The 26,371-nt window shown below is 40.8% G+C and overlaps 1 protein-coding gene across 2 annotated transcripts in view; it reads right to left on the minus strand.

The window, feature by feature from the left end:
• Nucleotides 1–1,242: 1,242 nt before the first annotated feature.
• The window catches only part of LOC135700872 (uncharacterized), a 194,584-nt gene continuing 169,455 nt past the window's right edge, over nt 1,243–26,371 (minus strand). The window contains exon 2 of one of the 2 annotated variants that reach the window (XR_010517610.1): nt 1,243–1,344. The gene's annotated coding sequence lies outside the window, so the exon portion shown is untranslated. Of the gene's footprint in view, nt 1,349–26,371 lie in introns of both variants that reach the window. The other variant, XR_010517608.1, reaches the window with a different exon arrangement.

Below are 26,371 nucleotides of genomic sequence, written 5' to 3' on the forward strand. Positions count from 1 at the left end.
GAGCCTCGCTCATTCCCAGGCTAATTCTCAGCTCTGGATGAAGTTTTGAGTGAACTCTAACAAGTACTGAAGAGTTTGCCTGCCCCAACCTGCCCCATTGGAAATATAAGCGATTTGAAAATTTTCCGGTTATTATGGGAGATTTCAAATTGTACAAGAGCCGGCTTGGAAACAAACTTTTTTAACAATTATTTTGCAACTTTTGGAGTTATATTCGGTTGGTATAGTCGAAATATATTGTTAAAGAACATTTTCTAATATCTCATGACCAACTTTTAAAAAGGGCTTAAACTTTTGTACAAAAAGAATTCATCATTATCATAAAGTTCACTGTTGGATGAACGTAAAACTACATTCGTTTATGCTTTATTCTAAAGTAAGTACCTGGGTTATGACAATTATAGAAGCATATGCATGTAGTCCTAATTAACCCAAGCAAATTTACTGAAGGCGACTCAATTGGATGTAATACCAAAGCGTTATTATTTTTTTCCTGCTAGATTTAATTCCTGGCCTGGCCTTTGAACTGATATTGGTATTTTGAACAAAAAAAATTGAGGAACAACAAAAAACTCAAACAAATTTAAGTCGACGCCCATGAAGCCTGAAAAAGTTTGACTACTGACCGAAAAAAGAACAAACAAATCAATCGACTTATCGACTGTTTCAATTTGAATTGCTCTCCAATCCAGCATTATTTCCTTCAATTCTAACACCATTGACCCAATTTCTCCACTAATTTAATCAAATTTAAAATCAACCCTCGAGTCAAGTCAAGTGCCAATCGTCCTATTATTCGATGAACAGCTCTTTTCACTACAAGTTCCATCAGCCTTCATCCGACCGATACTTGCAACAAGAACCAATCGCTTAAGAAAACCCTTCTCGTTGTGGCGTTGATTTACTTGCTGGTATTGCTCTTCCCCGGTCCGTTCACACCCCCCCCCCCTCCCCCTCACTCCATAGCAAACGCCGGTTCGAATGACTTAAAAGAATCCCGGATTAGCATTTTGCAGCACCCAGCAGCTCGAAAGAAGCCTTCTCGCATTCTACCGCTGCTGTGTGTACCGAAGGATTATCCACTTGAACACGTGCGAGCTTTTCACTTCCAAGGCGAATGAAGAAAGGAAAAACACTTTCAGCCCCCCACCCCCCCATGTTCTCCTTCTTCACCTCCTACACTGCTCCAGGAATCCAATTTCAAAACACATAAGCAGGACTTTGTGCCATGTTGTACCTTTGTTTGAACAGGTCTTCGTCTAGTCACTGTTCGGGCTCCGGATTTCATCGACGTCGACGATCCTAGTCAGAATGGTGTCGGGAAGCTTACGTAGTATAAACTACCTACCTGAAACAGGAAAAAAAAGGGAAATAGATGAGAAACGGAGGCCCAACAGGATATTGAAACTGAGAAGCGAAATCGGAATTAAATCTAGGCGAATTGAGTTGTGGACGCAATTGTCATGTGAAAGGCAATCAACGGCAACGAAGGGACGGTATTTTCACGGTTGCTCAATTTTTCGAAACTGAGTTTGACAAACATACGCACCTCGAAAGGAAAGATTTGAACCAGAACGGAAGGTTGATGAAGGTTGTCAAACAATCATGCCGTGGGTGTTTTGTGCTTTGTGCTTTTGCTCATGCTGGTCGGTCCGTCGGTGGCGACGAACAAGATCTGCCATGTCATGGACATGGTCTGGTGCACACTTGGGTTCGGTAGTTTCGGTCCGCCGAAATCGACATGAACTAGGCTGGATGAAGCACGAAATTTCGTGTTATCCATATTGAATCTTTTACACAAACTTCGAGCTTCAAAGGCTATGTAACGGTTTTACGATACCAAAAGGGCAATTGCCAATATTACACAGCAAAAAGGGATTGTAAATGGATATACACTGAGACAAATAAACGTAAGAATTTCACAAGGCTCGACTTAGGAACGACACATTTTAATTTTATAAACGTAACTTATGAATGAGTTTCGTCTAACATGAGGTAGTTCTTATAGGACCTTAACCATTTAATTTTCGCAAACGTTGAAAGACGAGTGGTCAACCCATGGGGCCCGTAACCTCAGCGTCCATGGATCGGTTCCAGTCTGCACTATTTTAATATTTTTTTTGCCAACATTATTTTTCATAAGGCAAATCAATAAAATTCATATCGATTTATTGTGGCTAAACTTGCTGTCGGATATCGCGTAATATAGGCAATAAAGACTATCTTGTCATGATCATTCATATGTAAAATTTTCACTGCAAAAATTATATGGTTGACGCGGTTTTACCGGCAAAAAAAAAATTATAATGATTTTTTTTAGTTTTCAAATGTTTTTTTGACGTAGGACTACGTCTGTGATTTCACCTTGTGAAAATCTAAAATGGAAAATTAAAAAATTATGATATATTTTTAACGGTAATAACCTAGCTGCCCCTGAACCAATATCAATAGTTTTATCACCAATCGATAAGAAATATTTTTTTTTATTAAAGTCACTTTAACACTCTTGGGTCATTCGTGACTTGTCCGGGGGTGAGGTTTGAACTCGTGACTTTGGCGTGAGAGGTATGGATGTTAACCGCTACGCCGGGGTCACCCCCCCCCCTCCCGATAAGAAATATTTTTACGCATCTGTTAAATTTAAGACTTTACCATTTTTCAAAATGTCACTTTTGAAAATTGCACGAATGTGCAACTGTTGCTATGATAATCAAAATTATCACCGATTACCTGCGAAAATCGATTTCCCTAACACAGATTTCAAAGTTGAATTCCATCCGGTCTCACCAAACGGTGTTTATTCAGTCACAAGTACCCCGCAAGCAGCTAGCTATCAAGGCTGGCCTCAACCACTGATCGGATTCAGTTCCAATCACCGTGTGTGGTGGTGTCGGCGTCAGCAGTGCTTTCGGTGCGTGGCGTTCAACATTGTTCTCCAGTACTCAACGAAAGGCGGCCTGCAAGCAGTGAACTGCAGCTCACATGAGCATCCATAGAAGGAGGAAGAGACCGCACCGCTATTGATCGGTAGCTCTTCGTGAGTCGCTGTGGGCCATCTATGTGAAGCGTTGGCATACTAAAGAGTATAACACATTCCTATTCCTATTCCTACACGAAACAAAAGCTCCAGCTGCAGTTAAAAAAAATAAGATTTATTATATCAAGAGCAAATTTTCATTACGTCGAAAGTTTTTTTTTCCTTTATTATAGAGATATTTAGCTGAAGGCTAGTTCATCTCTATTACGTCGAAACTAACAAAGGTAAACAAAGTCGAGCTATCAGTGTCAATTGATGCTCCTGCTATTACACTATATACTGTCCGAATATAGGATCTCATCCCATTACATTTATTTACCATTCACCTTTCGATCAAAGTATTTTTCGATGTTACTTTAGTCACCCGATTTCTATGAAGATTGGCACTGGCGTGCATAGGGTGGGGCAAGGTGGGGCAATTGCCCCGCTTTTATAAATAAGATTTAAATATCCACATTTACAAAATTAAGACACAAAATAACTTGATTTTTGGATAGCTTGATTTGAAGGTAAAATAACTTCATTTCATAGTATAAGGGCACTGAAAACCTTTTATTGCCTCATTTTCTTTGAGATGGTGCCTGAAAATTGCACCAAAAAGGTGCATGAAGGGTCAAACTTCAATGAAATTTACTGGACAAAAAATTGCACAACAATGGTGCCTTCCAAAAATTTCTGGAGTAAATTTTTTTAGGAGGATGGAGTATAAGGTTGAAAAAATTCACCTTCGTGGTGGTAGATCGAAGAAAAGCTTTTTGTTGAATATTTCTGGTGTAAACATATCATCAAGGTGGTGCATGGAGGGACTTATCAAAATGAATAACTCTGGTGGAAAAATTTAATCACGCTAACAATTTGGAGGTGCACATTTAACTGGAAATTTCTGGTGAAAAGTTCGCCACACTGTGGTGAATGAAAAAGCAAAGTTTATTCATTTTTCTGGTGAAAATTTTGCAATGCTCTGATAAATGAAAACTTGGTGGAAAACTTGCACTGGTCTGCTATATGAAGGCCTAAGCTTTATTTAAAATTAAGCTATATTGAAAATTTCTGGTGGAAAATCTGCACCGTTCTGGTAAACGGATGGGCAAGCTTCTCGGAAAATTTTTGATCTTAAATTTGCATCCTTCTGCTGAATAGAGAAGCAAATTTTAGTAATAATTTCTGGTGGAAAATTTGCACCATTCTGATGATTGGAGTGAAGCTGCTTTTCTGAAAATGTATGATGAAAAATCTGAAAATAGGGGCCACCTTTATTTGGTTCAAAACCTGCAACATTCTGATGATAGGTAAAACCAGCTATATTGAAAATGTCTGGTGGAAAATGGAAAAAAGTGAATTTGCACCAATCAGAAGATTGGAGAAGCAATTTTTATTGAACATTAACGGTGGAAATTTGCATCGTTCTGGACAGTTGAAATTTTCTGGTGTAAAATTACCTGAGTGCAACTACAACGTTTTGGTGAATGGACGGACAACTTAAACTTGACTACTGAGAAGAACTTAGGACAACTTAAACTTGACTTCTGAGAAGAAATTTTGAATGAAATTCCAAAGGGATTTTGAGGAAAACTTCAAGGGAGTACCGGTAATTTCTAGCTCATTCGGGGAATTATTTATGGATAATACTGAGGAAATTCTTCATAAACTCTAAGGTAATTTCAGTTTCAAGGTGTTCTGAGTAATAGTCAAGAAGAGTTCTAAAAATAATTCCAGCGGACTTCGGAGAAGAATTTTAAAAGAGCTTATAGAGTTCTAAAAATTTCGAAAAGAACTTCAAGGGATTCTGAGGATGGACTTTTTCGCAACTGTACAAAGCTTAAGGATAGCTTTTGGATTCCCTAATTGAAAAGTCGGTATTAGTTTGTCATTGAACCTTGGTCTATTGTTGTCTTACTAAAATTTTGTCAAAAAATCTTCTCAGAAAATTTCAAGTCATTTACCATGGTTAAAAAGTTACAATTGCTTATGTGCGTTGCAATAAATTCGGGATTTCCTTTATATCATCTGCTGACATGCTGAATGTTCGGCATCATTTCTAGTGGCAATCATTGCAGATGAGACGAACGATTTTTGCCAACACGAGTAGTTGGTAATTGTCATCAGGTATATCGATAATGATGGGATTAAATTGCCAATTCCACAGGCTGTCTAAAAGCAGTTTGCATTGAAGAAGATGAACCACCAACGGAGCAAAAAATAAATAAAATTAGCTAAATTGAACAGTAGGGAAACAGTGGTTGGTGGACAGCACTTTCCACCACGCACTTTGGATTCCTCCTCATCCCAGATTAAATGCACCATAGAAAAAAATGCTCCTCCTTAACAAGATTCCTGTACACGCTAGTGAAGATTTTCTTAAGTAACAACGCAGAGATACCCGTGAAAAGTTTACGTGCGTCGTTTTGCTTTCTCATTATTAAAGTGAATAATTCGAACCAAAAATTATGAATGTGCTGCACGTAAGGAGACGTGATTGTTAATTCTCCCGAATATCCTGGTAAATACACTTTGACTTAAGTAACATTAGAGGGCCACCAAACGACGTTTAATAACTTTTGACTCAAAAACCAGTCATTTGACGTAGGATTACGTCTTTCGGCAACATATTCGAGGTGCAATTTCAAAAAAACCCAAAATCGACCGCGTTACGAAAAGTGGTCAGGTTTTGACCGCATATAACTCTGTCAAAAGTGGATGGATCAATTTCCAATAGATCACTATTGAAAATTATACAAATTTCAATCTGTTGCAATGGTGATCAAATTTAACACAGTCCCCAAATACTGATACCGAGCACGTAATCCTATGTCAAATCGACGGTCGTGTTATGGATACAACCTCTTACTTTTTAGCATGAGGGCTAGCGATCTGCTTTGTATGATTAAAACCCTGCTTAATATGTTAAACATTGCTATCATTATGAGACTATATGTGTTTAACTGGAAATAGGAGTAGCTTTTCGGTTATCAAAACAAAACATTATTTTTTCTCGGGTCGGTGCGAATGTTACTTTCAACATAGGGGAAATGGATCTAATGTTGGCATATGAATCTAAGATTGGGCCCATCGCAAAAAATCTGCAATTTATCAATTTTATCCAGATGAACGCGTTATTGGGACGGTACTAATGGATATTTTTGGTCACTATTGAAAATGTAGTCGATTGCTGAATTTATGTATGGGCCCAAATTAAGGGCATTTAGGCTGACATAACATCCATTTTCCCTAATGAAAATTTGCTCTTGATATAAGACCACGTAGTCCTACGTCACCATTTTGTACAATCCCAAGTAACATTGCATGTTTTATAGAGGTTTTATAGCATTGTACAAGTCTCAGAACCCTCATAAAACCAAAAATGTTACTTGGGATCCCATAGGGCTGTCCCTTATAATTTTTCTAGCTGGCGCCGGTGGTGTAAAGGTAAGTGTGACAATGGGTCTGGGTTCAATCCCAGCCGAGGTCGGTGGAATTTTTCTGAGGCATTAAATTCTCTGGTCACGTCTTCCTTCAGAAGGGATGTGTGTTGATGAATGGGTGCGATATTCTACGCAGGTGTGGAAGCTGCTTTCATTCAATTGCCATCAAAGGATGGCAATAGATGTCCCTTCGGTGATTGGCACTAGACTGCAGAACAGAGACCGACGTTAAATAAAGTAATGAAGAATGAAGAAGAATGGTTTTTTTTTCTACTAGTCTAGTGATTCTCAATCTGCCTTTACCTATTTTTCTTGTTTTAAAATTTACAAAGCTCCCAAGTTGGAGAGTCCCAACACATCAATATTGAATGTTGAATGTAGCCATTCCATAGCAAAATGATATAGTAATTCTAAGAATTTCGTAAAAAATTGTAGTTTTGTTCCTTATAGCAAAATATTAGTCCCATATTATTCATTTTGTAATTAGGGTGACCATTTTCATGTTAGAAGGGTGGTTCGAAAAATCGATTTTTTTTTTCAAAAATAACTTCTTTTTTTTAATTTGTAAATTTGGATTTTATCGACCATTAACCGGGAATTGATAACTACACACTTAGATTTGGCACCGCATATGTAAATATGTCAAAGATGCAATTAAATTCACGGTTTTAACCTGGATTGTCATGTACACACTAAGATTTTTTCGCCGAGATGGGGACCACCGAGCAGCTCGGAATTTTATTTTGCTGTAAATTCAGAAAAAATATGTTTGTTAGCTGAGATCTCGACAAAATTCCCGTTTGTTAGCTGAATCTTGGCAAGTTTATCCCTGAGATCCAACAAAATAAAATGCCGACCTGCTCGGTGGTCCCCATCTCAGCGAAAAAATCTAAGTGTGTACATGAAAATCTAGGTTAAAACCGGGAATTTAATTGCATCTTTGACATATTTTGTATATCTATTATAGTCCTTATTTATTTTTGAAATTTGTCTAGGGCTAGGATTTCTAGATATTTTTTAAATAATTAATGATCTCAATAACTTTTTGAAGTGGCACAATTTTGAAATATCTTGATCAGTTCATGATGTTTAAAATTTGTCTAATTTGAGGTCTTCAAATCTTGACAAATAAATTGATTATAGACCAAGATTTGCATCTTTTTAAAACTTTAAAGTTTTTTTTTAACCTTTCTATTAGTTTGTTTTATATTTAGTGGTTTTCAATATTTAACTTTGCCTCAGGAAGCTGAAAATTTGTTGAAGCCTGAAATCTAATTTCTGCGATCTTGTTCAATTTTTTTTAAATCCAGGATGGAATTTAAGTCTTAATTGAGGAACATACCAAATTTCCACAATCAGTGGAAGTGGAATAAAACTATGTTGTTGGATTAAACAGTAAAACTGTGTTAATCATTAATTATACAATTGAGAGTATTATATTGGCGACGAGGAATAACAACAGATAACAATTATAGTAGAGTGTTTATTCAAAAATGTTCAACATTTAGTAGAAAGTTGAAACAACATCATTAAAGGTTATGCGATGATTTTTTTTTCTTATTTAACTAAGCTAACAGATTGTCATCGGGCTATCTGGAGAGTCGCTGGACAGTGAAATAATACCGCAGAGGCGGACAAAAACAAAACACCGCAGTGGCGGACACAGAAAATTGCAGAGGCGAACATTGGAAAAAAAATCACAGAGGCGAAGATCGCGAAAAGACCGCAGAGGCGGACACGTTACTAAATTCCAGGACGTGGAAATCGATAACGGGTGCTTTAAATCAATAAATTTTCTGTCGAATGAAAAGTAAAAGGTCGTTCCGTCCCAAACAACACCTGCCAGTGGGTAATTTGCAAGTAGGTATGAGTTAATATAAGAGTACTTTAATGTACATAACCTAAGAATTGGTACGTCTATTTTAAGGAAACGTTCGACGATGGAGAAGTGGGATATTCCCCAATTTAAGTTTAAATCATTCCCTCGCAATCTCATTTGGAATGAATGGATCAAATACAAGAGAAATCTTGAATACATAACCACGGCAACGGGAGAAACAGATCGCACACGAATTAGGAAAATATTCTTGCTAAAAGCTGGACCAGACCTGCAAGAGGTCTTCGCTTCAATTCCCAGTGCAAATGTACAGGAAGACAAGGACAAAACTGTTGATCTATTTGCGGTGGCAATAAGCAAGCTGGATGATTATTTTTTGTCGAAACAACACGAGACGTTTGAACGGAACACCTTTTGGACACTGAAGCCAGACTCGGAGGAAACTTAGAAAAGTTCATGCTTCGATGTCAAGACCAATGCAGAGGAAAGTCGTGCCATCAGTGTAATTGACACTGATACGCACTGAGTGATCTTAGAAAACAGCTGCTTCAAAAGGATATTTTAAAACTGGACAATGTTAATAAAATTGTCAGCTCGTCAGCAGGCGCAATCGATTAACCTTCCAGGAACGAGTTTCTCCAAGGAGCTGGATTACACATCGGCGTCGAGCGTCAACAAGTTCAAACAATGGTCGGGTAGAGAATGTACACGATGTGGCCGTAGTGGCCATTCTGCAAATGATCCTGCTTGTCCCGCGTGGTCCAAGGAATGTATCAAATGCAAAAACATCGGGAATTTTGCTGCTCAATGCCTCTCTCTACAGGGAAGCGCAAGCGGTTTCCGAAACAAGAATCGCGATGGTCAAATAAACGTTTCAAGTCGTATCAAGTTAACGAGATCGAAACATCAGGTTGTGCGGAAAGTAAGAACTTTCTGTTCAGCATTAGCGATGGAGGTGAGCTGATTCAGATCAAGCTGGGCGGAGTAGTATTGCAGGTACTCGAGTACTCTGGATGTAAAAAATCATTGTTGACGGACGATCTTGGCAGTACATCAAAGTGAATGGTGCAAAAATATGGAACCAAACAAAGAACTGCAATGAGGTATTTCTGCCGTATGGAGATAATGCGAAGCCGTTAATACTTTTGGGAAACTTTGATACAACTATATCAATAGATGACGCTGGTAGGATTCTCGAGGCGGTCGCCACATTTTTTGTAGTCAAAGGCGGTCAGCAGTGCCTACTAAGTCGGGTCACCTCTACAGACTTGGGTGTCTTATTTCTCGATTACTTCAGGCGTAACATTTGATAACGGGACAGAAGCTTTTGTGAAGAAAAAAACTTTAAAAGGCCCTTTACACGCGAACCGAAGTACGCTCACGCAAACCAACAACATCACCTTTCCGAAAGTGGTATTGGTTTGCGCGGGCGTACTTTGGTTAGCGTTTAAAGGGCCTTAGAAAGTTTGTTTACGAATGGTTTTGTGCCGTTATCAAATGTTACGCCTGTCTTTTTCGAAGGGACGTATCAGCTTTTGTAAACAATGCAATTGAGCGTCAATTTGGCGTAACTGATAGCTCACCCACGCATACTAACACTACTATCAGATAGGGGGAAATTCGATCTTGTTTTCCGTACTGAGTACCAATGGCACCGATGCCAGGGAGACAGCTCCCACACCTGGACCCTATCTATCGACCCATCAATTCATGGACCGATGACCAACGGCTTTACTTCTCTTTATGCCTAAAAAAATCCTGATGGCGCCGACTGGGACTAAACCCAGGCCTTTTGGGATGAGAGGCAATCATGCTTACCACTACAACGCTGGCGCCGATTTTGCACAGGGGCTTTTTCCAGACACTATTTAAACATTTTGCACATGCGCCGTTTCGAAAATTCAAGATAAACATTTCCTTTGGCATGCTAATACATCATCATCATGAGGTCTGATTGCTACGTTGTATTGATACGGAAAGAAATAGAAATAAAAGCAAACCGATTGTCCAGCCGTCCTGCCATGGCAGAGGCATGCGAGATACTATTTATTGTTTTTGTAAACTGTAGTGTCGATACAGTGAGTAAGGTCAATGTACATATATATGACATTGTACAAACAAGGTCTTCGACATGATTCCTTATCTACTGTAAATTGAAAAAAAAAAAAATTCTAACTCACTTAAGATCTTCAGAAAAATTTGTGATAAACTTGACATGATAAGGAAATATATGGAGAACTCAAAATCAATTTTCGATCAGTCGTAGGTCTTTTATATAATCTCTGATAATTCGGAAGAATTGCGAATCAACCTGATATGGTAGGATAATATTCAAAGGATTTAATTTCGATGTTTAATCATTTGAAGGTCTGGTTTGGTTTGAAAATATGGTATACTTTCTTAGGAAATTCCCGTAAAAATCTTAGGTGCAAGTGCGCTTTTCCTTGCAGATACATACCTATACACTAACGAGAGAAATAACCAGCAGTATCAAACCAATGTCCTTTATATATAAGGCTTATTAGTGTTTGTGAAATGTGCAAATGTTTAGTGGTGTTCGTATTTCATTGCAATGTTTATCTTTTTACACGAAACAGCTGTTTGCAGTGACGTAAATCTCACTGTTCGCAGTATGGAATGTTATGGTAGAGTGACGTCGTGCTCCAATGTTCACAATATTTTCGCTTCTAACACCAGCAAGCTGCCTGTTGGCCCGGACCTTACATAAACGTCATTGCACACTGGGCCAGAAACTTAATCTAGCGGAGCAAAATTAATAACTCTGAAACGAAGCATTTTCGCGACTTGGTGTCTTCGTTAAAGTTTCTCATCATAATAAGAACCATCTATTGACATAAACAAATAATTCAAAACTCTTCCGCAAAGATGGTGCCACAATCTAACTTCTTTCGCTGACTTTTTGCAGACTTGATGTCTTGGGCAAAGTTGTTTGCCTTGACAAAATAAACAATACTTTGCAATACATAAAAATTTCCACAGCCTACTGGTTCCGAGTTACATGGAGCTAAAGAAAAAAATGTTGAAAATATGGTTATTTCTTTCTGTTTCGGTTTTTTTGCTGACAACCATATAATGTTATATTTTTCTCTTATGCAAATGCATTAAATAAATAACTTTTGAGAAGAAACATACTGGTATAAGCTTCAAATTTTAATGATATTGTTGAAAAATTGAAAAAAACAATAATTTTGGAACTTTATTATCTTCCAAAGCGCAAAAAATCGCAACTTGAAATTTTCAGCAAAAATTTAGCAATATTATCGAGTAAAAAATACCAAAATTTGAGAGAGGTATATTTTGGTGTTTTTGAGATTTCATCATTTTAGTGGAACATGTATTATTTCTATAACTTTTTTTTAATGCATCTAAATGGTGTTTTGAAGGCTTGACTTCTTCAGCAAAGCTGTTTATCTTGAAAAAATAAACAACTCTTCCCAAGAAGTCAAAACTCCACAGCCTACTGTTTGCGAGTTATATAGAATTACAGAAAACATGTGAATATAAGTGTTTTAATTTTGAATATATATTCAAAGAGTTTTTATGTTACTTCATACGCGAAGTTAACGATTTTCAGAGTTGGTTGGAAATGCTAACATGAAGCTTTAGTGTGATGATTTATTAGCTAGAGAATGATTTTTTAGAAGAGGGTAGGTGGATAGTTCCGTTAGAGTACGGCAGTATGAAGATTGAATAGAAGTTGAAAATGAGCGAAGGGCCATTAATGCGACAGTTTTTAAAGATAGACGCACATTTTTCCCTAACCCAATAGCAACACAATAGTTGGGTAAAGAAGAACTGCATTATAACACACCATCGACTGGAACTCTCACAACGTGGGGCTTTAGGTAGTGATGAAAAAGTCGCTAGAACTTTTCCACAGCCGCAGTCAGTTTATGAGCAAAAAGAGGGACGCACATTTTTGCCTGTAGACTTGGAGACATACTTCAAGTCTCCGCGTACATCGTACGGGTTAGGCAAAAATGTGCGTCTATCTTTAAAAACTGTCGCATTAATGGCCCTTCGCTCATTTTCAACTTCTATTCAATCTTCATACTGCCGTACTCTAACGGAACTATCCACCTACCCTCTTCTAAAAAATCATTCTCTAGCTAATAAATCATCACACTAAAGCTTCATGTTAGCATTTCCAATCAACTTTGAATATATAGTTAAAATGCATATAACTCGAAAACAGTAGCTGTATAGTTTTGACTTTTTCAGAAGAGTTGTTTATTTTATCAAGATAAACAACTTTGCTGAAGAAGTCAAATCTTCAAAACGCCATTTCAATGCATTAAAAAAAGTTATAGAAATAATACGTGCTCCACTAAAATGATGAAATCTCAAAAACTTGTCTGTGAATTGTTCTTCTTTTATAATTCTCCAGATTGGCCATGGTAGTCCTCCTCGAATGTTAAGCCAGTGTATTTGTTCTAGAGAATGCCCGATTGATCCGTTTTACTTGCTGAAAAAGTCCTCTTAGCCTTAAAGGAGGGTCTCCCCGGGAATTCTCGAATAGTCGAATGGTCCACTCTGGTTGTTTGAATTTGACCTCAAGGCCTTCTGTAAGAGAAGAAGTACACATAAAAGTTCCCATTCGTCTAAACTTCCCTTCGGCATATCGTTCTGCTGTCTTTCCGTTTCTCCCTCTCGGGAAATACATTTTATTGAAAGCCAAAGAAAATGAATACGTCACGTGCTGCGATCCGTCGCCGCCCCAGCAGGAAAGGATGCGAAACAATACAATTCAACCGAAATTAGACCAACCAAGCTGACACCCATGCATTGCAATGAATGGACAGCAAACCCAGAGAACCCAGCACGTCAGAAGGCGTAAATTTAATGAAATTATCACTTCTGGACCCGGACGGAGAGGACGCCCAAATAAATAGAACCGAGCGACGACGGCACTGGCAGGCAGGCTGAGAAAAGTTAGCTCGTTCTATTTGGGCCATTTTTCGGGCGTTCAAAGAGCCTGATGAATTACTGATCTGCACAGGGACTGGCCAGTGGCGCGTCACGACCAGCATCCGACATCCTAAATCAAGTGAGCTCAGGGCGACCATATGGAATAAAGGGCCCTCTGAGAAGGACACTGAAGTAATTTTCTTTTTTCGCCTTTGTTTTGTGTGGGATGCTTTGGTCAAACCGGAGCAAACTTTTCCCGTGGTGCCCCCCGAGCGCTAATGAAGGCTAAGCTTCCAGTTGGATGAAAAGAGAACGATCATGTCGTCTCCGGTGAATGCTATTCATCTGCTTTTGTGCAGGCAGGTGGCTTTCCTAATCCGGCCGCTGGTGGGGGGCGGGAGGAGTAGTCCATCCGTGCAATATGTGTTTATTCAAGTAAGATGATTACGGGTGGATGACCCAGTAACGGAGCTCAGCGTTGCTGGTGATGGTATTACGCGATGACCACGGACGGTTCGCTTGAGTCGGATAAAGCGAGCGGATTATGGGGAGTATTTGTTGAATAATACAGCAGCAGGATGGGACGTTTAATTGCACAGAAAAAATCGGATGGCACTAATCTTTGGTACTATCCTAATTTATAAAAGCGTCTGTTCGTTTTCAAGTAAAACCATTTCGCTTGAATCCAAAATCGATAGGGATAGTGCACACAACAAATATCATCGAAGAAGAGTTCAACGAACAAAAAAGCAGCTTGGAAATCATGTCTCCAAACTCGAGCATCAGGGCCGCCACATGGAGGAACTTTTCGAAATACGTTTTATTGCGGTTTTCCACTTCAACATGTGCTTTTTATGGTGTGGAACGGAGATACAGTAGTTTTTGTATTTTGTTCTCGTGGTATCTATTTTACTGCGGCACCAAATTTATTGGTCGGAGCAGAGCGATTGGTTGGAAATTGTGGATTTTTTGCTATCCTGTGGGAGGTGGGTAGAGAAGATAAATATTGGCGAGTGAAGCATATGTGTTGGTTTATTTGCTTTTAAATTAAAATATTCTACCAGCAGATGAGAGACATTTAAAATTTCAATATGTATACACATTTGATAAGCTACTAATATATCATTATTTCTTTTTTCAGTAGGTGAGTGAGGCTACAGAGCTTGCATTATGTCTCGTTTGAGATTGAATTAACTTCTGGGAAATTTAAAGAAATTAAGTTAACTCTCCAGAGAGCATCGCTTAAAGTTGTTTTCAAATGTTACGTAAATTTCGGAAAAATTCCGTGAATTTCAGGAAGTCTGAGCAATACGCATCTTGATGGTTTTGGGAAATTTGGCAAGTTCCGCCAACTTTTGAAAAATTCTCATCAATTTGCTTGTGATTTGATGTATTTATTTATTTAATACTAGCTGAGTGTGCCCGGCCATGCTCGGGATTCAATATTAGCTTTAATTTATGCGCTGAATAAAAAAAGCATGCCATATTGTACGTAGCACCTCCCTCTCTTATCTAAGGGGCTACCCCCTATGACCATCTCCTTATACCCCACATGCCAAATTTAGTTCCATTTGTTTGATTAGTTCTCGAGTAATGCAGAAATTTCTGTTTCATTTGTATGGGAGCCCCCCCCCCCTTATAGAGAGGAGAGAGGTCTCGAACCATCATAAGAACCTTTCTCGGCCCCAAAAACCCTGCATACAAATTTTCACGCCGATCTGTTCAGTAGTTTCCGAGTCTAAAAGGGTCAGACAGACAGACAGACAGAAATTTATTTTTATATAGATAGATAGATAGATATATAATTTTTTGTATTCTTCTTTTTCTTCGACTTTCGTACGTCAATACTGGGACTTTTCTCCGGCCTTCAACTTACGACATGGTGATGGTTTATTTTCTCGTTGCTCATGATTGTATGCAATTTAGCAAAAAACTACAAGGGACAGCCCTGTGGGGTTGAACGCAATGGTGACGTAGGACTACGTGGTCTTATATAATAAATGGTAACGTATATCTTTATAGAGCCAGGTATTAATCTGAACCATATTTTAATTATTTTCCTTACCTCATTTTTATATTTTGATTTTCTGTTCTACTTACTATCGTACAGATTTGTCGTTCAAGCAGAAGCAATACTTTTGTGCGCGGAATCTGACGAAATATTGCTTGGAGCCAATGCCCATGATTGTGCTGAGTAATTTGAACATGGACCTCATGAACGAAGGGAACTTGAAGTTCGTCGAGCTCATGAAGAAATATTTGCACCTGGAATGGATCGTGAGGGGTTTTGATTTTCGTTCGCAACGTCCGCCTTGACAGTAAAAAGTATAACTCTTACACGTTAAACCATCGCCCAGTTTTGTCACTTTTTCAGTTCTAGGCTCTTTGTTTTCATTTTCTTCTGTGGTTTCGCTTTTTCTCATGATCGTAGTGCAGAAGTCTTCACTGTTTTCGTTCTGCTTTTCATCATCAGCAGCGACTGTAACGTTTTCCTTGTGAGCAGCGACCATCACTGGTGATTGTTGTTTACCATGGTTCTAACTCTCACTGCGTGACAAAACGATCTGTCAGCGATAGTCGGTTGATGCGAAGACGATTGTCACGTGAGGGTCATGATATTTTGCATCACTGATTCCAGCATTCACCAGCATCCTCTCCTTACCAGCAACAGTCAGTAAAGACTGTACTCGAAAAAAAAATGCAAATGATCACCATACCATACCACCATACCAATTCATTTTAAGTCGTAATACCACTTGGACTTAACGCTACCCATTAAATCCACTCTTTCTTCAAATACTTGTCGTTTTTGAAGACCTTCCCTGTTTTCCGGAGTTTGCCATTCATTATCACCCAGAGATTTTCTTTTGGGCGAAACTCTGGCGAGTTTGACGGATTTGCATCCTTCGGCACAAAAACAACATCGTTGGCTTCGTACCACTCCATCACCGGTTTCGCATAATGGCACGATGCCAGATCCAGCCAAAACAGAGTATCACCTTCGTGGGACCGGAGGAAGGACAGCAGGTGATTCTGGAGGCATTCCTCTTTATATATTTGGCCGTTGATGGTGCCGGTCGTTATGTACGGCTTGCTGAATATACCGCACCCTCAGATCACCTGCCAAATAAGTACTTCTTGGCAAATTTGTCGAGCTTCTTCTTCCGGAACTTCTCCGGAACATCCAGGTGAGACTTGCCGAAGAAAAACTGCAGGCCGACGATCTGCTTGGCGTCCGCTTTATTTTACGTCTCGTCGTCGATTACGATGCAATCGGTTCGGTTAGGCGCCTTCCTTACCTTGAACCAAGGGGTGAGACAGTTTTCCTCTGAGTTCCGTTTTTGCTGCGAGTAACTCAATGTACCTCAAAATTAAATCGACGTTCATCGATTTACTGTCTGTTTGCTCCTCGGCTTACTCCGTTTACTGCCTTCAGATCGACAGTGAGCATGCGGTACGATCAATTCTCTTCATCGATTTTCTCTTTGCATTGCTACAGCTAAGCGAAACAATTTTATAGAATTTGTTCAATGCAGAGTTGTAACAGGTTGTATTGGCCAAAAAGCAACAGCAAACACATCGAAAAACGTTAAATCTAGTGAGATATTAACAAAAGAGAAAATCGACGAAGAGATTCGATCATCGCGTTTACGCCCTTACGCATGCTCACTGTCAAGTTATTTACGAAAGAGAGAGTCGATGATGAGAATTGAGAATTCGACAGTGAGCATGCATAAGGGCCTATACGCGATGATCGATTCTCTTGAATCGAGGTATGATTCATACCTATCCGCAAACCCGGGAAGGACCCAACGCTAGCTTCAAGCTACAGACCAATCAGCCTCCTTTCAGCGCCGAGCAAATTGTTCGAGAAACTTATTCTCAATCGTTTGCTCAAGTTTGTCGAGGAACACAACATTCTCCTACCGGAACAGTTCGGGTTCAGGAAGGTGCACTCCACAAATCATCAGCTAGTACGGGTGATGAATAACATCCGAAGTAACAAGGCTGTATCCAAGTCTACAGCCATGGCATTGTTAGACGTTGAGAAATCGTTTGACAATGTCTGACACAATGGGGTTGTATACAAGCTTTGTAGCTTCAACTTTCCTTTGCATCTTGTTAAAATCACCCGTAACTACCTTCAGCAAAGGTCGTTCAGGGTATCGTTGAATGGTTGCAATTCAAGCACATTTTCCATCCCAGCAGGTGTTCCGCAAGGAAGTCTGTTAGGCCCACAGCATCTACACTTCCGACATTCCTCCCCTCGGAGACGATTGCGTGTTCTTCCTGTTCGCAGATGATACCACAGTAACCGTCAAGGGTAGGATGCCTTGCGAAATAACAAACCCTTGCCTTGCCTTGACGCCTTTGCTGATTATGCCACCATGTGGAAAATCAAAATAATTGAGGCACAAACAATCATGATCCTCCATCGACAATCTCCCAAACTAAAACCAGCTCCCTCTTGTACTGTAATCATGGATGGCACAAGGGTTGAGTGGTTCGCCGAAGTAGCCTACCTCGGGATGTTGTTTGACGAAAAGCTCCTATTCCGTTCGCATGTAGAGAAAACCGTAGTCAAGTGTTCCACCTTGGTTAGGTGTATGTATCCGCTGATTTTCCACAGATCTTGCCTCTCAAGGGTGAACAAACTGGCTGTCTACAAACAAATCATAGCATCTGCGATCCTCTACGCAGCTCCGGTGTGGGAATCATGTGCTCAGACTCACAGGAACAAAATCCAGGTTGCTCAGAACAGAGTGCTTAGGATGATCCTTGATCGTCCTTTTGACACAAGAATTTCAGACCTCCACCAAGAGGCGAACATTCCAAAATTAGATTTCAAAATTGATGACATTAAGACTAGGTTTATGCAGAAATGCAATACATCAGAACATGCTTTGATAAGAAATTTGTATATAGTAGGTTAGGTTACAGGTTAATTGTAGTTGTAAATAGTTATAAGTAGTCTCCTTTTTCAAATTCAAAACAAACCAACCCCACCACCCAAGTAACATTGCCGGTTTTATCGAGGTTTTATAGCATTCTACAAGGCTAAATCATGGTCTACAGAACCCTCATAAAACCAAAATTGTTACTTGGGCAAGGTGGTCATACTCTAATAACAGGCCTAATAGGACTAGGAACTGTGAATAATAATTAAAATTTCAAATGTACTAAAGTTGAAAAGACGCATCTGTGTCACTTGATAATCCATACATGTAAACCAAACAAATACAAGAAATAAAGATCATTTAAATGTCAAAATAAGAAAAAAATTTATTCAACAGATTGCATTCAACGTATACACATCGTATAATGGCCGCACCAAGCAGACCGCTCGTAAGTTCACCGGAGGAAAGGCTCCTCTTAAACAGATGGTCACCAAGGCCGCTCGCAAGAGCGCTCCAGTCACCGGAAGGGCGAATAGACATCGCTACCGGCCAGGAACTGTCGCTCTGCGTGAGATCCGTCGTTACCAGAAATGTTGCCTTTCCAGCGTCTGGTCCGTAAAATCGCCCAGGACTTCAAGACTGATCTGCGCTTCCAGAGCTCGGCCGTTAATGGCCCTACAGGAATCCAGCGAAGCCTATCTGGTGGGTCTGTTCGCCATCCACGCCAAGCGTGTCACAATTATGCCAAAGGACATTCAGGCCATACATTCATCACTGCTAATTCCACCTTTTACGTCAGTTCCAGCCTCTGTGATCAGTTGCGATCTATAGACACCCAAGTTTGTTCCTTTTCGGATCACAAAATGGTTACAATGCGAATATGCCTACCTCTTCTTGGCAGAGCATGGTTACTGGTCAATTCGTCCTCATCTTCTCACCTTGGAAAACATCGAGGAGTTTCGTTACCGCTGGCAATACTGGACTCGGCAAGACGATATTATCCTTCCTGGATGATGTGGTGGATATCATTTGCAAAAACGAAAATAAAAACATTTTTTCGATGGAAATCAAAAATCGCTTTTGATAGTTTCCATCGAGAATATCAGCGACTCTATACGCTGCTGCGGCAAGCTTATGACAACCTTCCTGGACACCCCAATACAATCACCATCATCAACTACATCAAAGGAAAAATGCTTTCACTACAGCGTCAATTCACACACATGTTCATGCGGATTAACGAAACATTCGTCGCAGGTGAAGAGATATCTACTTTCCAGCTTGGTGAGAGAAAGAGGAAAAGAACAAAAATTACGGAGTTGCGGAATGGTGATGACCAAATAATAAACCAGTCCGAAGAAATCGAACAACATCTGCTGCAGTACTTCACGGAACTTTACGCAGAAGAAGAAATCACAGACGTGGACGGCGATGACCAGTTCGGGTGCGATAGAATTATTCCCGAAAACGATGAAACCAACGAAGCCTGCATGAGAGAAATTACCACCACTGAAATTCTGACAGCAATCCGAACGAGGGCACCTAGAAAATCTCCGGGATCCGACGGCATCCCGAATGAATTCTACCACCGGACTTTCGATATCATCCATAGAGAACTCAACTTAATCTTAAACGAGGCGCTGGCAGGAGAATTTCCTTCTGCATTCGTCGATAGAGTGATCGTGCTGGTCAAAAAGAAAGGTGGAGATGAAGCCGCTCGCTCATACAGACCTATCTCTTTGTTAAATGTTGATTTCAAAATACTATCCCGTATTTTAAAGCTACGCCTGGAGAATGTGATGAGAGTCCACCGCCTGCTCAACCCAGCACAAAAATGTGCAAACTCTCCTCATAACATTTTTCAAGCCACGCTTTCGCTGAAAGACCGTTTGGCACAGTTCATCCAATGGAAACAGAGAGCGAAAATGATCTCTGGAGAAGGCTACTTAGACCATCGTTAGACCGAATCGGGAAAAACCAACGAATAAAATTTTTGAAATTGTTCATTAATTACGTCAGTTTTGTAAATAACGTTAACGATGGAATTGATTTAAATGCTCTTGAATTCATTTTGAATTGTGAAGTAGAATAACTGTATAACTATTTTTTTTTATTACAATACGACTAATAAAACAAATCGGAAAAAAAATCTTCGTTGAAATCTAACAAAACCGGCCCTTTTCAGAGCCACTAAAATATTCCACGAGAGCGTTGGGAAGGAAATTTCTGCTGCTTACAACTGATCGCATCACAGTGAATCCTGATCTAAAAATTACAACCAGCAAGTGCCCTAGAACCAAAAGCGGTGCGATGCTATAACGGTGACTGTATGCAGAAGAGTGAAAGCCAATTCTCTTTATCGATTTCCTCTATTGCAATGACCATGGCTTCCTATTTCGAACTATTTCTACTATGCTCTTCTATCAATGTGTTTGCCGTCGAGTTAACGTTATCTGACCGTGCACTTCGTAGTTGCTCCTCCGTGAATGATCAGAACTAATCCACTTGCTCAGAGAACTACATCAGATGGTGCATGGGATAAGCTTTCCATCTTCAATGTACAAGCACATTAATTCAATCTATAGATCAATTGGGTTGTTTAGGGGTATTGAGGTAACTAAATATTCATTATCTGCATTAAAAATGGAACCGAAAATCAAAATTTGATCAATTTTGGTACACTGGAACTATTTTAAATAAGTACGATTACATTAGCAAAAATCACCATCTTAGCGCCAGTTAGTGGAAATTTAAATATTGATTTAAAAATCGAGATGAATGTCTACAGGATCGATCTCTGATGTCTGTGTTGGGGAAGCAGCATATGCATGTACGTAATTGGTGGATTTGTTAATTAATTCGACGCTTTTGGACTATGCTGGACATTTACAACTTTTTCAATAGTTTCTTGTTGAAATCAACATTCGAAAGCATTTTTAACGATACGTAGCCATATTTCTGATCGATTGGTGATAAAATTTTTGAAATTGGACCAGAGACAGCTGAGTTATTAACGTTCAAAATCTTTCACAATTTTGTTTCATGTTCCATTTTCGGTTTTCACAAAGTGTACCTCCATATAGAAATCATAGACGTAGTCCTACGTCAAAATGCAACAAGCCTTATTTGTAGTGAAACTTTTAAATGGCGATATGGACTGCCCTAAACTGCTTTCACAATTAAACTCCCGTCTTCCTCAAAGGATGTTGCGGCAATCATCCATACTACAACCAAGATTCCATCGGACTGCATATGGATGTCTGCGATGATTCGGGGCGTTCTCCGCTGTGGAAGAAGCATTTGAATTCAGAGAAACATCGAACCAATTTCGAAACCGATTGTGAAGATTGTGATTATTTTTGTAATCTGTTTATCTGTTGCTTTTTTGTGTATTATCTAAGTTTTATTCATATAGACAACTACTGTCAGATGAATTACAATAAATAAATAAATCAGCCAAACGTCAATTTAAATAGTAATCAATTGTTGAAGACATCAATAATCTTAGGAATGTTCCTGTTGGGTCGCTTTCTAGAACCATTTTCACTGGGTCGTCGTGTGGCATTCTTACGACGCGCCCAGCCCACCGTAGTCGCCCAATTTTTGCAATGTGGACGATGGATGGTTCTCCCAGCAGCTGGTGCAATTCGTGGTTCATTCGCCTCCTCCACGTTCCATCATCCATCTGCACTCCACCGTAGATGGTACGCAACACCTTCCGTTCGAAAACACCAAGGGCGCGTTGGTCCTCCACGAGCATAGTCCAGGTCTCGTGGCCGTAAAGGACCACCGGTCTAATCAGCGTCTTGTAGACAGTCAACTTCGTGCGGCGGCGAATTTTATTCGACCGGAGCGTCCTCCGGAGTCCAAAGTAGGCACGATTCTCTGCCATAATGCGTCTTTGAATTTCTTTGCTGGTATAATTTTCGGCGGTCACCAGTGAGCCCAAATACACGAACTCATTTAGTCACCGTAAATCTGAACTCGGGGTGGGAGGCTAACATTGTCTTCCCTAGAACCTCTTGCTTTCATGTATTTTGTCTTTGATGCGTTGATGGCAAGTCCAATCCGTCTAGCTTCAGCCTTCAGTCTGATGTACGTTTCCGCCATCATCTCAAAGATCCGTGCCATAATGTCAATGTCATCGGCGAAACAAAGGAGCTGGATGGACATCCTGAATATCGTGCCACTCGTGTCTATCCCAGGTCTTCTGATCACACCTTCTAACGCGATGTTGAATAGCAGACACGAAAGTCCATCACCTTGCCGTAACACCCTTCTAAGTTCAAAGGGACTCGAGAGTGTCCCCGATACTCGAACAACGCACATCACTCGATCCATCGTCGCTTTGACCAATTGCGTCAGTTTATCCGGAAATCCGTACTCGTGCATAATCTGCCATAGCTGATCTGTGGCTTAGATTTGGAGAACGTGAATTCAGGGCGGTAGATCCTATCGCCAACACATCGTTCAAATACCATATCTACTACAGCGGTGGCGATAGAGCAGAACACGGAGTTGGTTTCGTAGTGATTGAGAAACAGATGAAGCGGGTTATACGGTGGAAACCGGTTAGCGAGTGCATCTGCGTTTTGAGGATTCGTGGCAAATTCTTCAATTACAGCTTGATCAACATCTACGCACCGACTAACGATAAATCCGATGACGTGAAGGACGCGTTTTATGAAAGCCTGGATAAAACCTATGATGAGTGCCCTAAACACGACGTGAAGATTGTCATCGGAGATGCAAACGCACAGGTCGGAAGAGAGGAATTCTTTCGCCCAATCATTGTAACAGAGAGCCTTCACGCTGCAACGAATGATAATGGCCTGAAGCTGATAAACTTCGCTGCTGCTCGTGATATGGCCATCAGTAGCACCCACTTTGCACGCAAGGATATCCGAAAGCACACCTGGAGACACCCTAATAACTTGCTCCCAGATCGACCACAGGTCGGCATTTCTCAGATGTCGTAGATGTCAGGACCTTCAGGGGTCCTAATATCGACTCGGATCACTACCTCGTTGTCGCGAAAATTCGAGCGCGTCTATCGACCGTTACGAGTTCGAGAAACCGGAGATCGATGCGTTTCAACATCCAGCGTTTGACAGTAGATGGTGTTGCTGCAGAGTACCACCAGAAGAGTACCACCAATCTGTGGGAAGCTGTCCATGGAGCGGTGAGCACAACAGCACGAGAGGTGATAGGTACAGCTCAGAGGCGCCCCCGGAACGGGTGGTTTGACGAGGAGTGCCAGCGAGTGACAGAGGAGAAGAACGTCGCCAGAAGCCGGATGTTGGTGTCTGGTACCCGTCAGAACAGAGAGTGGTACAGGGTAGCAAGGTCAGCCGAGAAACGAACCCATCGCAGGAAAAAAAGGCAGTACGAGGAACGCGTTATTGCTGAGGCACAAGAAAGTATGGAGCAGAATGATATGCGAAGGTTTTACGCAACTGTCAATGGCGTGAGGAGTAAGACAGTGCCGTCTCCCGCCATGTGCTATGACCGTAAAGGTAATCTGCTGACAGATAAAACGATGGTGGCTGCCAGGTGGAATGAGTACTTCGAGACGTTGCTGAACGGAGAGAACGAGAGAGCATCTACAAACAGAACACACATCGACGACGATGGTCAAACTGTGGAACCACCAACGCTAGAAGAGGCGAAACAGGCGATACGAGAGCTGAATAACAGTAAGGCTGCGGGGAATGACGAGCTCCCTGCCGAACTTCTCAAACACTGAAGTGAGCAGCTGCACCAGATGATCCACCGATCCACGATCCAGAATTGCCCGCTAGTTGGTTGGATGGTCTCGTTTGTCCCCTCTACAAAAAGGGACACAGACTGGAGTGCGCCAATCACGCTTCTGAATTCGGCATACAAAATATTATCACGTGTTCTGTTCAACAGATTGAGACCGCTTGAGGAATCCTTCGTCGGCGAATACCAGGCTGGTTTTCGTGAGGGTCGATCAACGACGGATCAAATGTTTACCCTGCGTCAAACCTTTGAGAAGTTCCGGGAATACAACTTGCAGACTCATCATCTGTTCATAGATTTCAAGGCAGCGTACGATTCAGTAAAGAGAAACGAGCTATGGCAGATAATGCAAGAAAACGGTTTTCCGACGAAACTAATTAGGCTGATTCGTGCAACGCTGGATGGCTCGAAATCATGTGTACGGTTTGCAGACGAGATTTCGGCCTCGTTCGTGACCTTAGATGGGTTGAAGCAGGGAGATGCTCTTTCGAACTTGCTATTCAACATCGCCCTCGAAGGAGCGATTAGGAGAGCTGGCGTGCAGAGGAACGGTACCATCATCACAAAGTCGCACATGCTCCTTGGTTTTGCGGATGACATCGACATTATCGGAATCGACCGTAGAGCAGTTTAAGAGGCGTTCGCGCCTTTTAAGAGGCGATTTTGCCGGTAGCCCTTTATGGCCACGAATCGTGGGCATTGAAAGAGGCCGATCGGAGAGCTTTCGGTGTCTTCGAGCGTAAAGTGCTGCGAACAATACTCGGCGGTAAACTGGAAAATGGCATCTGGCGGCGTCGCATGAATCACGAGTTGTACCAAGTATATAACGGCATGGATATTGTGAAGCTTATAAAACACGGCAGGCTACAGTGGGCTGGGCATGTGTCACGAATGCCGGAAGAGCGTCAAGCGAAGTCAATGTTCAGCACGGAACCCGTAAGAGGACGTCGGCTTCGGGGTTGGCTTTGTGCAGTTGAGGAGGACATTAGGTCATTGAACGTCCAAGGCGACTGGAAGCGATTGGCTCAGGACCGAGACCAATGGAGACGGTTACTTCGTTCGGCGCAGATTTGAATTCAACGAGTCGTCGCCCATCAGGTACTCAGGTAGGTAATCTTATGACATGATCAAGCAGCTTTTTTTATAAGCAACACTGTAAGGCTTTTGTGCTCCATTCTACGCACCAGAAACTCAATGAACAGTTCGACCGTGAGCATGCATAAGGGCGTAAACAGGATGATCGATTCTCTTCGTCGATTTTCTCTTTTGTTAATAACTCGCTTGGATTAACATTTCTCGGTGCTTTTGTAGTTCCTTTTGATGGGAAATACAACCAGCTACAGCACTGTATTGGACAAATTTCAGAAAATTGCTTCCCTTACCTGTAGCAATTTAAGTTGATTGAGCATAATCATAAGACATCAGTGTCTTGAATCATTAATAACTTTTGTTCCTTACATTTTGTCGAAAAGTAATCTTCAACAAAGTTCTAGCAGAGAAACTATCAACAGCCCAAAAGTGTTAATTGAAAATGGCACAATCAATAGCAAATAAATTATCCAACCGGACACTCCAGAGGAGCCACACTCACTGAACCCAGAAACGATCATCTTTCCTCTCTTTTCCTAAATAGGGTGGTGGCAAGAACGGTAAAAACCCAAACATAAATTTTTCCCATTGTGATTCCCATATAAACTTCGAAAGGCCAGTACAGTATGAGTTGGAATCCAAATGAGCTCAAATTTTGGTAAAATGATCAGATCCTGATTTGAAATCGATTGAGCTTGGTGGGACAAAATCGATTTTTTGAACCACCCTAATACCAAACCTCCATTTTTCTCATCCATTCGAGAGAAACAACCCGGAAAGCGTCGTCCTTCAGAGGTTATAAAACATACGTTTTCATTCCTATCCCATCCCAGAGCTCTCCTCCGGGACTCAACGCATCACCGCAATGAAGTTTCAAATAAACTACGCTGGAACGTGAACCGGATGTGGAATCGATTTTCATTCGTCCTTCATCGCCCTTTCCCGTTACCCACGATACGGTCCCATTACCCCCTCAGTAAGGGTTTACAGCAGAGGGCCTAGGTCACTCCGATGCGAGTTGAGTGAATGAACGTTGCAATTCGCACACACTTTTATTGCAGCGGACAGGTTGGACGTTGGTTGGCTGAGGCTTTAAAGGGTGATACGGTCAAAATTTGGTCAAGGGAAAAGGCGTGTAAATCGGTGAAATCGTTTATTTAAAAAATCAAATTAAATTTCTTTTTAAAGTTCAATTAGTATAAAATTCAGGAAAAATATTCAGTTAGGCTTCCGCTTTTCCAAATCCGAATTGCCGGGCCTTATGCTTGACCCCTGCCATCAGATTTTGTACAGCCACCTTGTCCACCTTCTTCGCCGCAGAAAGCCAGTTTGCCTTGAACTGCTGCTCGCCCTTAGCAGTTTTTTTGGTCTTCTTTAGGTTCCGCTTGACAATAGC

The sequence above is a fragment of the Ochlerotatus camptorhynchus genome, unplaced genomic scaffold (assembly GCF_037179485.1).
Source record: "Ochlerotatus camptorhynchus isolate MF236.1 unplaced genomic scaffold, CSIRO-AGI_Acam_v1.1 ptg000013l, whole genome shotgun sequence".
Lineage (NCBI taxonomy): Eukaryota > Metazoa > Arthropoda > Insecta > Diptera > Culicidae > Ochlerotatus > Ochlerotatus camptorhynchus.